Here is a 9,620-nt window from a genome sequence, read left to right on the forward strand (position 1 = left end):
CAAAAAAAGGGAGAGACTTGTTATTAAGGGTCCATTCCCTCACACAAGAATCGGCACTCTGTGAATGTGTGACTATCCGTATACGGGTAAAATCGAGACACAAAATGCTTGATTTCCCGTCATCATGGAAAAAAAGCAGTTATGCTCCACACAATACGACCGTCTCACCGGAACGAGGTCTCGAGCTCCGCCAGGATAAGGTGACAAAGAGGGCGATTGACCGCCATTATCAGAGACCGAAATTTTCGTCCTCACCCGATATTTTGTCGATTCTTGTAATACATGCTACCGTATTTACTTGCTTTATTTAGAATTGTATTAGGTTGAAACCCTCTACTATATAAAAAGAGATCATCATTACGTAAGAGGGTTGGCGATAGCAAGAGAGAAATAGTTTACATAAACAATCACGAATCTTATCAAATCGGTTCCACGTCTGTTTCGAGTTTCATTTTATTTGTACCTCGTGAGAGCTTGTAACAAAAAGGGTATCGACCTCGGTTTCTATACGCGAGGCCATACGTATCTAGCATTTGGTTAGATCTGATTCTTTGTCCACATTCTTGACATATCTCGCTATTTAATCTTTAATTGAATTTAGCCACATATCTTTGGCATCTCGTATAAATTTAACTGTTCTACGTTTTAAGGTTAAACAACATCGCCTCGACATATATACAAATACAAGTTCAACACATATTTAATTATGTCGTCACGTAAGTATTATACCTAATGTTAAAGCGAGAGATTTACTTGTAATTGTTGTATTTATCATAATTAATGAAGATTAAAGATAATGATGACACGCGATTCAATCAAGTTAATTTTGAATATTGATTGATGTATAAAAATAATTAAGAAATTTTAGCATGCATGGAGATGGTGATAAGATATGAATACGGTACCGCTGAATTCCAAGATGTCAACTTTAATCCTTAAATTAATAGCTTTATAAGCATTTTAATTTGTCGAAGCTACTGAACACAACAATTAAAATGATCCAAGTTGTGGTTAAGAAAAATTAACATGGACGATGTCGTCGTAAAAGTCTTTCGTGGAATGCTTATCATCATATATAGTAATCGAGAACAATAAAATATATAATAATTTCAACTCCTCCGTCTCATTTTATGTATTTATTTTTTCCGGGACATAAAATTTAAAAGAAAGAAAGGATTTTTAAAATTTATACTCTAAAACAAGCCATACATATTTGTGTAGTTACAAATAATCTCATAAAAGATAAAAGAAAAAGTTTAAAATTAAATTGTTTTTAGATATAGAAATTATCGTTCTTTTTGCTATATGCCATAAAATTTATTGTTTGTAGCTTGTTATCACATTGAAGATGTGGTTACATATCCATGTAGACTTGAACCAATATACAAATATACTAATTCATGCATGACTTTTTGTCGTTTCATTCACGCACGCAATTTAGTGTAGCTTTAGCGCCAAACTTTTATTTTTGTAGTTTGGTCCTTTCACATATTAAATTAGTGCGTGAAACCTACTTATGTTTTTTTTTTTTGTGTTAGTTTGGTTCAACTTTTTTTTTTTTTTTTGGGTTCTACAAAAGTCGCGGATTCTGCAAAATATAGATTATATTTTAAATAAGAACTCTAAAAATAGATAGCTAGTGTCATTTGTAATCCATTTGTCCTATGCCCTCTTATTGGACCAAAAAATAAGAATCTTAATATCTCATGCCCTTTTTCAAGAGACGACAAACACGAAAATCTTCAAGTATCGTTTTCTTTTCTATACAAAAGAAAAGCATAAACATCACTATCAAATTATAGCCTTTTAAATGTTTATAATTTCTTACCTCCACGGACATGACAACTCTATTTAGCCAATTTAGAACCATTAATAACCTCGTATGTTTGTACATAATGTAAATTAAATTCCCTAAAACGTTTTTCTTTTATTAAAATACTTTATGTTGTCTGGTTTGTTTTGGGATAATTCATAGCTTACATACGCAAAAAGTACAACATAGCTTGAGCAATGTCCTTGGTAGTTCAATTAATGTGTTATCATTGTACTTTACAAACCAAAACATGTTGTTCATAGTAGTTTTTAGAATGTCCGTCATAGTGCTTCATTAGCAAACACGGAAAAATTATTAAAGCTTTAAAAAACTTTGACCTTTCTTTGCCAGGAGACCAACAACCTTGTTTTACTTCCTGTAAGTGTACTAGGCCACTGGATTTCCCAACCTTAGCATAAAAACCCGCATTCAGAAATTATAGAACTGTATTCGAACAATATCTCTATAAAAACAACTAATTTCACCGCTCTAAACTTTGTCTTATTTAATTTTTTGCTCTATTATTTTCTAACGCGTACGAGGTACGCGAAAGTGTGAATATTGGGGATCCACTTCACAACCCAACTTGGTTTCGGTATCAATCAAACTCGTAAAAGGGCATAGGAAAATCTACAAATGTTTTGGTTGGGGCTTTAATGTCACACATATATTCTCTCTTTCTCAATCTCTCAAAAACATGCACGAAAAGAAACTTCTTTTAAATTTAAATTTGATGAGTTCAATTAATTCCAAATTTTGAAAACTAAATTCCTTACATTTTTTAAATTTATAGCTTAACAATCACCTATATTATAGTTGTCTTTAGGGGTGGGCACAAATAACCGAAATCGAATTACTGAATCGAACCGGAATTTACCGTATCAGAGTTTGATTTATCATACCGGACCTAATTTTAAAAGTTTGATATTTAGTATCTACTTTCAATTATTGATTATCGAATTATCAAAATCAAATTTTGAAAATACCGAAACAAATACAAAGCGCACACCCTTAACCATATACATAGGTAACATTAGCGAGTGATTTAGATGTCATGATTGACCTGTGATGCCAAATATGTAATGTCAATGTTTGAGAGTGAAGATCTAATCTTTATATGTAATTTCTCTAGAAGCTAACATATCAAATGTTAGACAAATTATGAACATATCTTGTTAAAATATCTTTTCCTTCAATACGTAATTACCCGAATTACTATATCTAAGTTTGATTTATCATACCGAACCGAGCTTTAAAAGTTTGATATTTAATATCTACTTGTAATTATCGATTATCAAACTACCGAGATTGAACTTTGAAAATACCAAAAGTCCCCTCCTAGTTGTCGTCGTCTTCTTCTTCTTTTCTTTTTCTTTTTTGGCGCTTGGCCTTTGTCCGTTAGAGTTGGGCCTCCAAAGGACAAAAACGAAAAAGCAGAAGTGAAGAAGAGGACAGGATTAATAAGCCACGAGGAGGTGCTGTAGTTTCTACCCGTGGCGAGTTGTGGTTAGTTGAAGTACCAAATCCCACGTGGAGGACATGGTATGTGTCACATGGCAGGCGGCAGCTTAAGTACTTTGTTGGACCATAAAAAAAGCTCTGATAAAAAAGAGATAGGGACAAAGAGTACTCTCATTTTCAAGAACCATCAAATGGTTTTTGGAGAGCAAAAGGCTAAAATGATCCCTTATCTATGGGAGTAGGTTCATTTTGGTCCCTCAAATATAACTTGAAAGATATTTAATCCCTTAACTTTGCTTAAGTGATGCACTTTTTATTTCCCTAATGGAATCCGTTTTAAAAGTAACGGTTCTAAGGCCACGTGACACTCACGTGACTCCTAAACCCATCTGGACTAAACTACTAAACTCAGTTGTCTTTCCCCCTAATTTCATACGCACCGAAAAAAACCCTAGCCACTCTGTGAAAATCTTTGATCGGCTGGAACAAGAAAACTCAAGTGAAGAAACTGATTTTTTTCTTCTACATTAATGATTATTAGATCTCCTGATAGCGAAATACCCAATTATAATAAGATTTTAGCAAGAAATACCATCTGGGTATCATTAAACTAAAAAAGTGATTCTTCACTATATGTTAATTCTGTTTCTCATTCTTTAGAATATTTGCTAACTTTAATGCAATACATGATAGCTTCAATATATTATAATAAGGTTACCAGTAAAGAGTATTAAATTTCTTCAATTATTTTGTGCAAAGGTTACCAGTAAACAGTACTATATTTCTCAGAAGGTAACATGTTCTCTATAAAGGCGATACTTTTATTAACTCCTTATTTGATTTTGATTTAGTTTTTGTTATGTCGGCAAGTGAAGGCAAAGCATATGAAGTTTAAAGTAACTTTGGAAACTATTTATTGACTATTTAATTTCGGTTTGCTTGACTACTAATTCTAACAAGCCATGCACCTGGAAACTATTTTGGGGCAGGGAAGGAAATATTTGTTTGAACAAATATATGTTTGTTTTAAAAGATTTTTCCTTTGCTTCCTCTTCTTGTATTCCATCCATCCAATCGATCTCTTTACGAACTCAAAACCCATTTTAAAAATAGTCAGCTATGTACTCGGCTCAGGAGGATCCAGTGTCGTGGTCCCATTTCAGATTATTCAAGAAATTTGAACGAGATTATAATATGCTCAATCAGCTATGGTTTTAGAAGGATTTGATTCCATGGCTCCTTTATCCTAAGAACGAAAGAAGGCATGAAGAAATAAAATGTGCATCAATCAAGAAAGGAGATAGCACTGTAAGTTGAAATTCATTGGAAAAATTGTCCCTACCGTTACTTTTTTAAACGGGTCCGTTAGGGAATAAAAAGTGCACGTCTTTAGCAAAGTTAAGGGATTAAATATGCTCTAAGTTATATTTGAGGGACCAAAATGAACCTACTCTCATAGATAAGGGATCATTTTAGCCCTTTGCTCGGTTTTTGGATATGGAAAGGGTAATAACTGCTCTCCAGCACATACTTCACTGTTTTTTCCTCAGTCCTCACTCACACACAACACTTGACCTAATTCCCACATGTTTGTTTGAGTAACTGTGGTGTTCGAATCAATTTATCGTATATTTTGATTAAATCTTATGAGATCTCTCTCCGTCCCAACTTATGTAATATAATTTGAATAGGTACGGAGTTTAAAAGAGAAATGAATATTTTTGAAATTTATGATTCAAAACAGGTCAAAAATATTTGTGTAGCAGTGAATCATTTCATTAAGGATAAAAAAGGAAATTTAAAGTAAGATTATTTCTAATATAGAAATGTATCATTTCTTTTTTGAACAAATTAAAAAGGAAAGTGTATCACTTAAATTGAGACAGAGAGAGTATATATTACCTTGACCAAAACTAGATATCGAGTAATTCTGCTCGACAAAGTTTTGATAGATAGAAAAAAAAATCACTTAGGGTCGTTTGATTGCTGGTTAGGAGCTAAGTTATTCATGTATTAAATCCTGCATAAGTAATTATTATATTTGGTAGCATTCTTTTGCTACGTACAAATTCAACACACATCTAATACGGTATTCAGTTTACAATTTAGATTCCCGCATAACTATCCTGCAAATGAATCGATAGATGTTTTCTAGTTAGACAACAAATTAAAGTTTTTTTCTTAAATGCTATTTCGGGCACTGTTAGTGTATTATTTTTTTATACTATCAGATAAGATTAACCTGCTATAGCAGGTTACCAATTTCCTCCTACTTACATTTTTCTTTTCCTAAAATTTAGGCACTGATGTTTTATTCTCTCTTCCCTTCCTTTCAAATCCGCTGTCTTCATAGCAATTAGTTGATCGGGCTTATCTCTTTTTGCCTCTTCTTACTGCCGTAAGCTTTTCATCTTCTTCAAACCCTCCTCTAGTTTGTTCTAAACTCTAATTCAAAATTAAAGTAACAAACTTAACAGACACTTAATGAAAAAGTGATATAATTATTCAAAGCTTTCTTCTATTAAAATAGTAGAGTATTAAATAGTAATAAAACTTGGTATATGTAATTTGTAGTATTAGAGTTTTTGGTACATGTCCCCCTCTATGTAACCTTTTTGTGCATTGAATGCTAGGAGTCAAGCCTAACCCCACATCAAGGTCTCACAACCCTTGATATGGCTTAGAATAAATATAAAAAAAAAATAGTAATAAAACTTCAATTTCTAAAGTTCCATTCCAGCAAATTAAAGATCTAATAATTCTTCAGATGCCTGCAGACGCACCCGAAATTTATTAATGAGGACTTACTGTTAAACAAGAAGTTCAAAGTTCAAAGTATATGATGTGTTTAAAAAATTATGTAACTATTTATAACAAAGCTCACAATGATTAAAGGGTTTAGAATGACTTCAACCATGACCTTGAGAGAAAAAATACGTCAAAATTGTAAAGAAAACTTTGAGAATGAAATAATTTGTCAGAGTACAAGTAGGATTCACTTTCCTTATTTTTAATTACTCTCCCGTAAATTTACAATTTCATTAAAAAAAGAAAAAGGTAAACTCATTTACTTAAGAAAGTTACTGTATTTACCTTCAAAATTACCTGATAGTGTAAAAAGTTTTATACACTAACAGTGCACAAAATTTAAACTCCCGTGTCAAGCACCTTCACGGTTAGAAGGGAAGATAACATTTATAAAGTTTGAACTTCAATATTTGAGTTTTGGTGAAATATTAAAAAAGAATATATGCTAGAATATTTAAAATGAGAGACTAATAATGTTTCATTTACAAATATTTGACCTTTCTTTCAAGTAAAATTTAGCTTCAAACACCGATTTCCAAATACTCGTTTTCCAATTTCGACTTCAAATATTTCTTTAAGCTTTAACTAAATACCTATATTACTCGGACTCTTCAAAAATGGACACGGGTGCGTGTCGAATCCTCCAAAAGTAGTATATTTTTGAAGGATCCGACGCGGGTGCGGCATCATTTTTGAAGAGTCCGAGCAACATGGCTAAATACAGTATTTCCAAACGCTAAAGACTTCTTCTCGACTTTAAAAAGAATAAAAGTTCTGAATTATATATGATGGCTTATTAATTCTAGATTCAATAGAATCGGTCATATGATATACATAAGTCATGTATTGCATATATAGGACCAAAAATAACACTTAAAAAAAGCACATTTCAAACACTTGAAGTTGAACGAACCAATTTTTAAAATCCATCACACACACAAAAGAGAGAGCAAGTAATACACACACTTATTCGCACTTATTTTCATGTTATAATATAATATTACTCTTCCAATCTCAATTTATGTGACACTATCTTTTTATTAGTCCATTAAAAAAAAGATACATTTTATACTTGAAAACATCTAACTATAAACTTCTCATTTTAATTACATTTTTAGGACCACAAGCTTTATAGACAGAAATATTATAACATATTTAAGATTACAAATATCAAAAGTCTTTCTTTTTCTTGCTTAAGTTTTCTGCCGATTCAAATATTAATTGTTTACTTGTAAGAGTATTCATTCCTGAGATATTTTTGAAAAGTACTAGTGTGTACACTTGCTAGTTGCAATTTAAAAAGACAACTGTAAATGAACTGCGAAAAAGACAGGAAAATCACACTGGCTTTTGTATATAAGAAATGCAAAAGATTTTTCAAGTAATAATGAAGAGTAACAAGTGAAGATAAAGAAACCAAAATGTTGCCTTTATCTGCATTTGCACCTGCACCTTCTACATCTTTCTTCTCTCTTTCACCTCTTTTCCTTTAAATTTTAGATCATCAATTGTATTTGTATAAGTTTTTCAGGTAATAGACATGAATTCGATTTTCTATTGTTCAGGTCCTTTAAAAATATGAAAGATTCAACGCATTAATAACATTTTGAAAAATTAAAGCAATACAGTCATTCCCAATTCTTCTCCTTTCCCCTTCCCTCAATTACTTCATGTTATAGGGAAAAAAAAGAATAAAAAAAAAAAGGACCCCATTACGATAAAGTGCAACAAATTTATCCAGGGGCGGAGCTATAGGAGGCACAAGGAGGTTCATATGTATTCCGAAATTGTATATACGGAGTCAAAATTACTTTTTTGTACATGTAGTGGATGTTGATCGAATCTCCTTAATTTCTTTGTGTATTTACTTCTCTTTATATTTTGAATTTCCTTAGTGAAAATTGTGGCTCATCATATATATATACACTACCCTCCTAAGTGAACAAGAATGGAAAAGGAGGTGCAGGCTCAAGTGCAGGTGAATGACATTTTGGAGAAGGGAAAAAAAAAGAACCCAAGACTCATGATGCTCTTAATTATATGTATATAATATAGATGATGAGTTTTTTAAGTTTCAGGAGGCAGCCAAAGACCGGATTTTCATGGTAACTTATAATTGGAGATAAAGCAGATTAAAGGTAAGGTATCCTTACATATTCTTGAATATCAGCTAAACCATATTATTTGTGAACGTTATCTGAAGATCTATGTATAGCAAGAGTATTTGACAGGTCTAGGATGCATTTTATCTGATTTTCTTTTTTGAGAAGATTTTTATAAGATTCAGACTAAGAGTCTTTTAAGGCTTTAGAAGACGTCTAAACCCTAAGGTTTTTTCATCCTTGTTCATCAAATGTATATATATTTTTTTAACAAAAAATAGGTGAAATGATGAAAATGATTATCTATTAATGGATTAATTGCATGTAATTTAAGTCTCAATTCATTGGCCATAGGATCTGCTTCTTTCTTTCCATTCTTGTTCTAAATTCACAAGCAACAATTTTATCTTTTGGGTTGATTGGTTTTTAATTCTTCTCATTCTTCATATATTTTAAAGCTGCTTCATTAGCACTAAATGTAATGAGTAATATATAGAATAACTTTATTCAATCTATAGCTAAAAGGTTGGCTCAGTACCTCATTCTCCTTTAATTGAAAGGACGGTGGAAAAGATAGGAGTACGAATGAGGTAATTTTTCTTTTTCTCTTTGCATAATTAAAATAAATTAAAATGAAATTCAGAGTTTAGTAAAAAAGAATTTTATTCATAATTTCATATAGTATCATGGTTAATTACTCCATTTAATATTGAACGAATGCTATAATTTCATTCAAGTTTAAAGATGTGAGGAATTACTAGTTGTTTCTGGGGAATTTTCGAAGTTTAATTGATTAACTACTTGAATTTTGATTTTGTTGGTGGGGGTTCTAACTGATTGATTACCTGAATTTTCACCTAGTTTGTTGGTGAGGTTAGATTCTTCACCTTGCCCGCTCCTCCATGATAAAAAGTTGGTCCGTCTTTTTACTCCATGTTCTTTTTCTGGGGTGTTTAGAAGTACAATAGTTACAAGTCTGAATTAATGAAACTACAGTTTCCTTAATTTTTTTCACACAATACTGGCATAGTTTCCTTGGCAACTCCCAAAATTACTAGTGTATGTTGATGTATATATACTTGTTCATCTTAGTTAAGAGTACACTTGAGATTCGACACCAACAAGTTCATTTCTGATTATGTCATTCACTTCTGTAAAATAAAGGGCATATTGATATGTGTTTTCTATTATTAGTTCTACATCTGCTTATAATTAACTAAATTTCAGCATCTTTCATTATTTCATCATGCTTTAATTACCACAAGTATATAATAAGGCATAACTGATAAGTAACTCAACTTCAATTCCTTTTGTCATAATCCAGAAGCTCTAACCACCCTCATGTGATCTCTTGACATGCATTTCTTAACTATGTATGAATGAACTTCACAGAACTTTATCAATTCAATTTATCATTTTGGAGCTGACGAAATGGG

Source organism: Lycium ferocissimum, chromosome 7, assembly GCF_029784015.1.
Source record: "Lycium ferocissimum isolate CSIRO_LF1 chromosome 7, AGI_CSIRO_Lferr_CH_V1, whole genome shotgun sequence".
NCBI lineage: Eukaryota > Viridiplantae > Streptophyta > Magnoliopsida > Solanales > Solanaceae > Lycium > Lycium ferocissimum.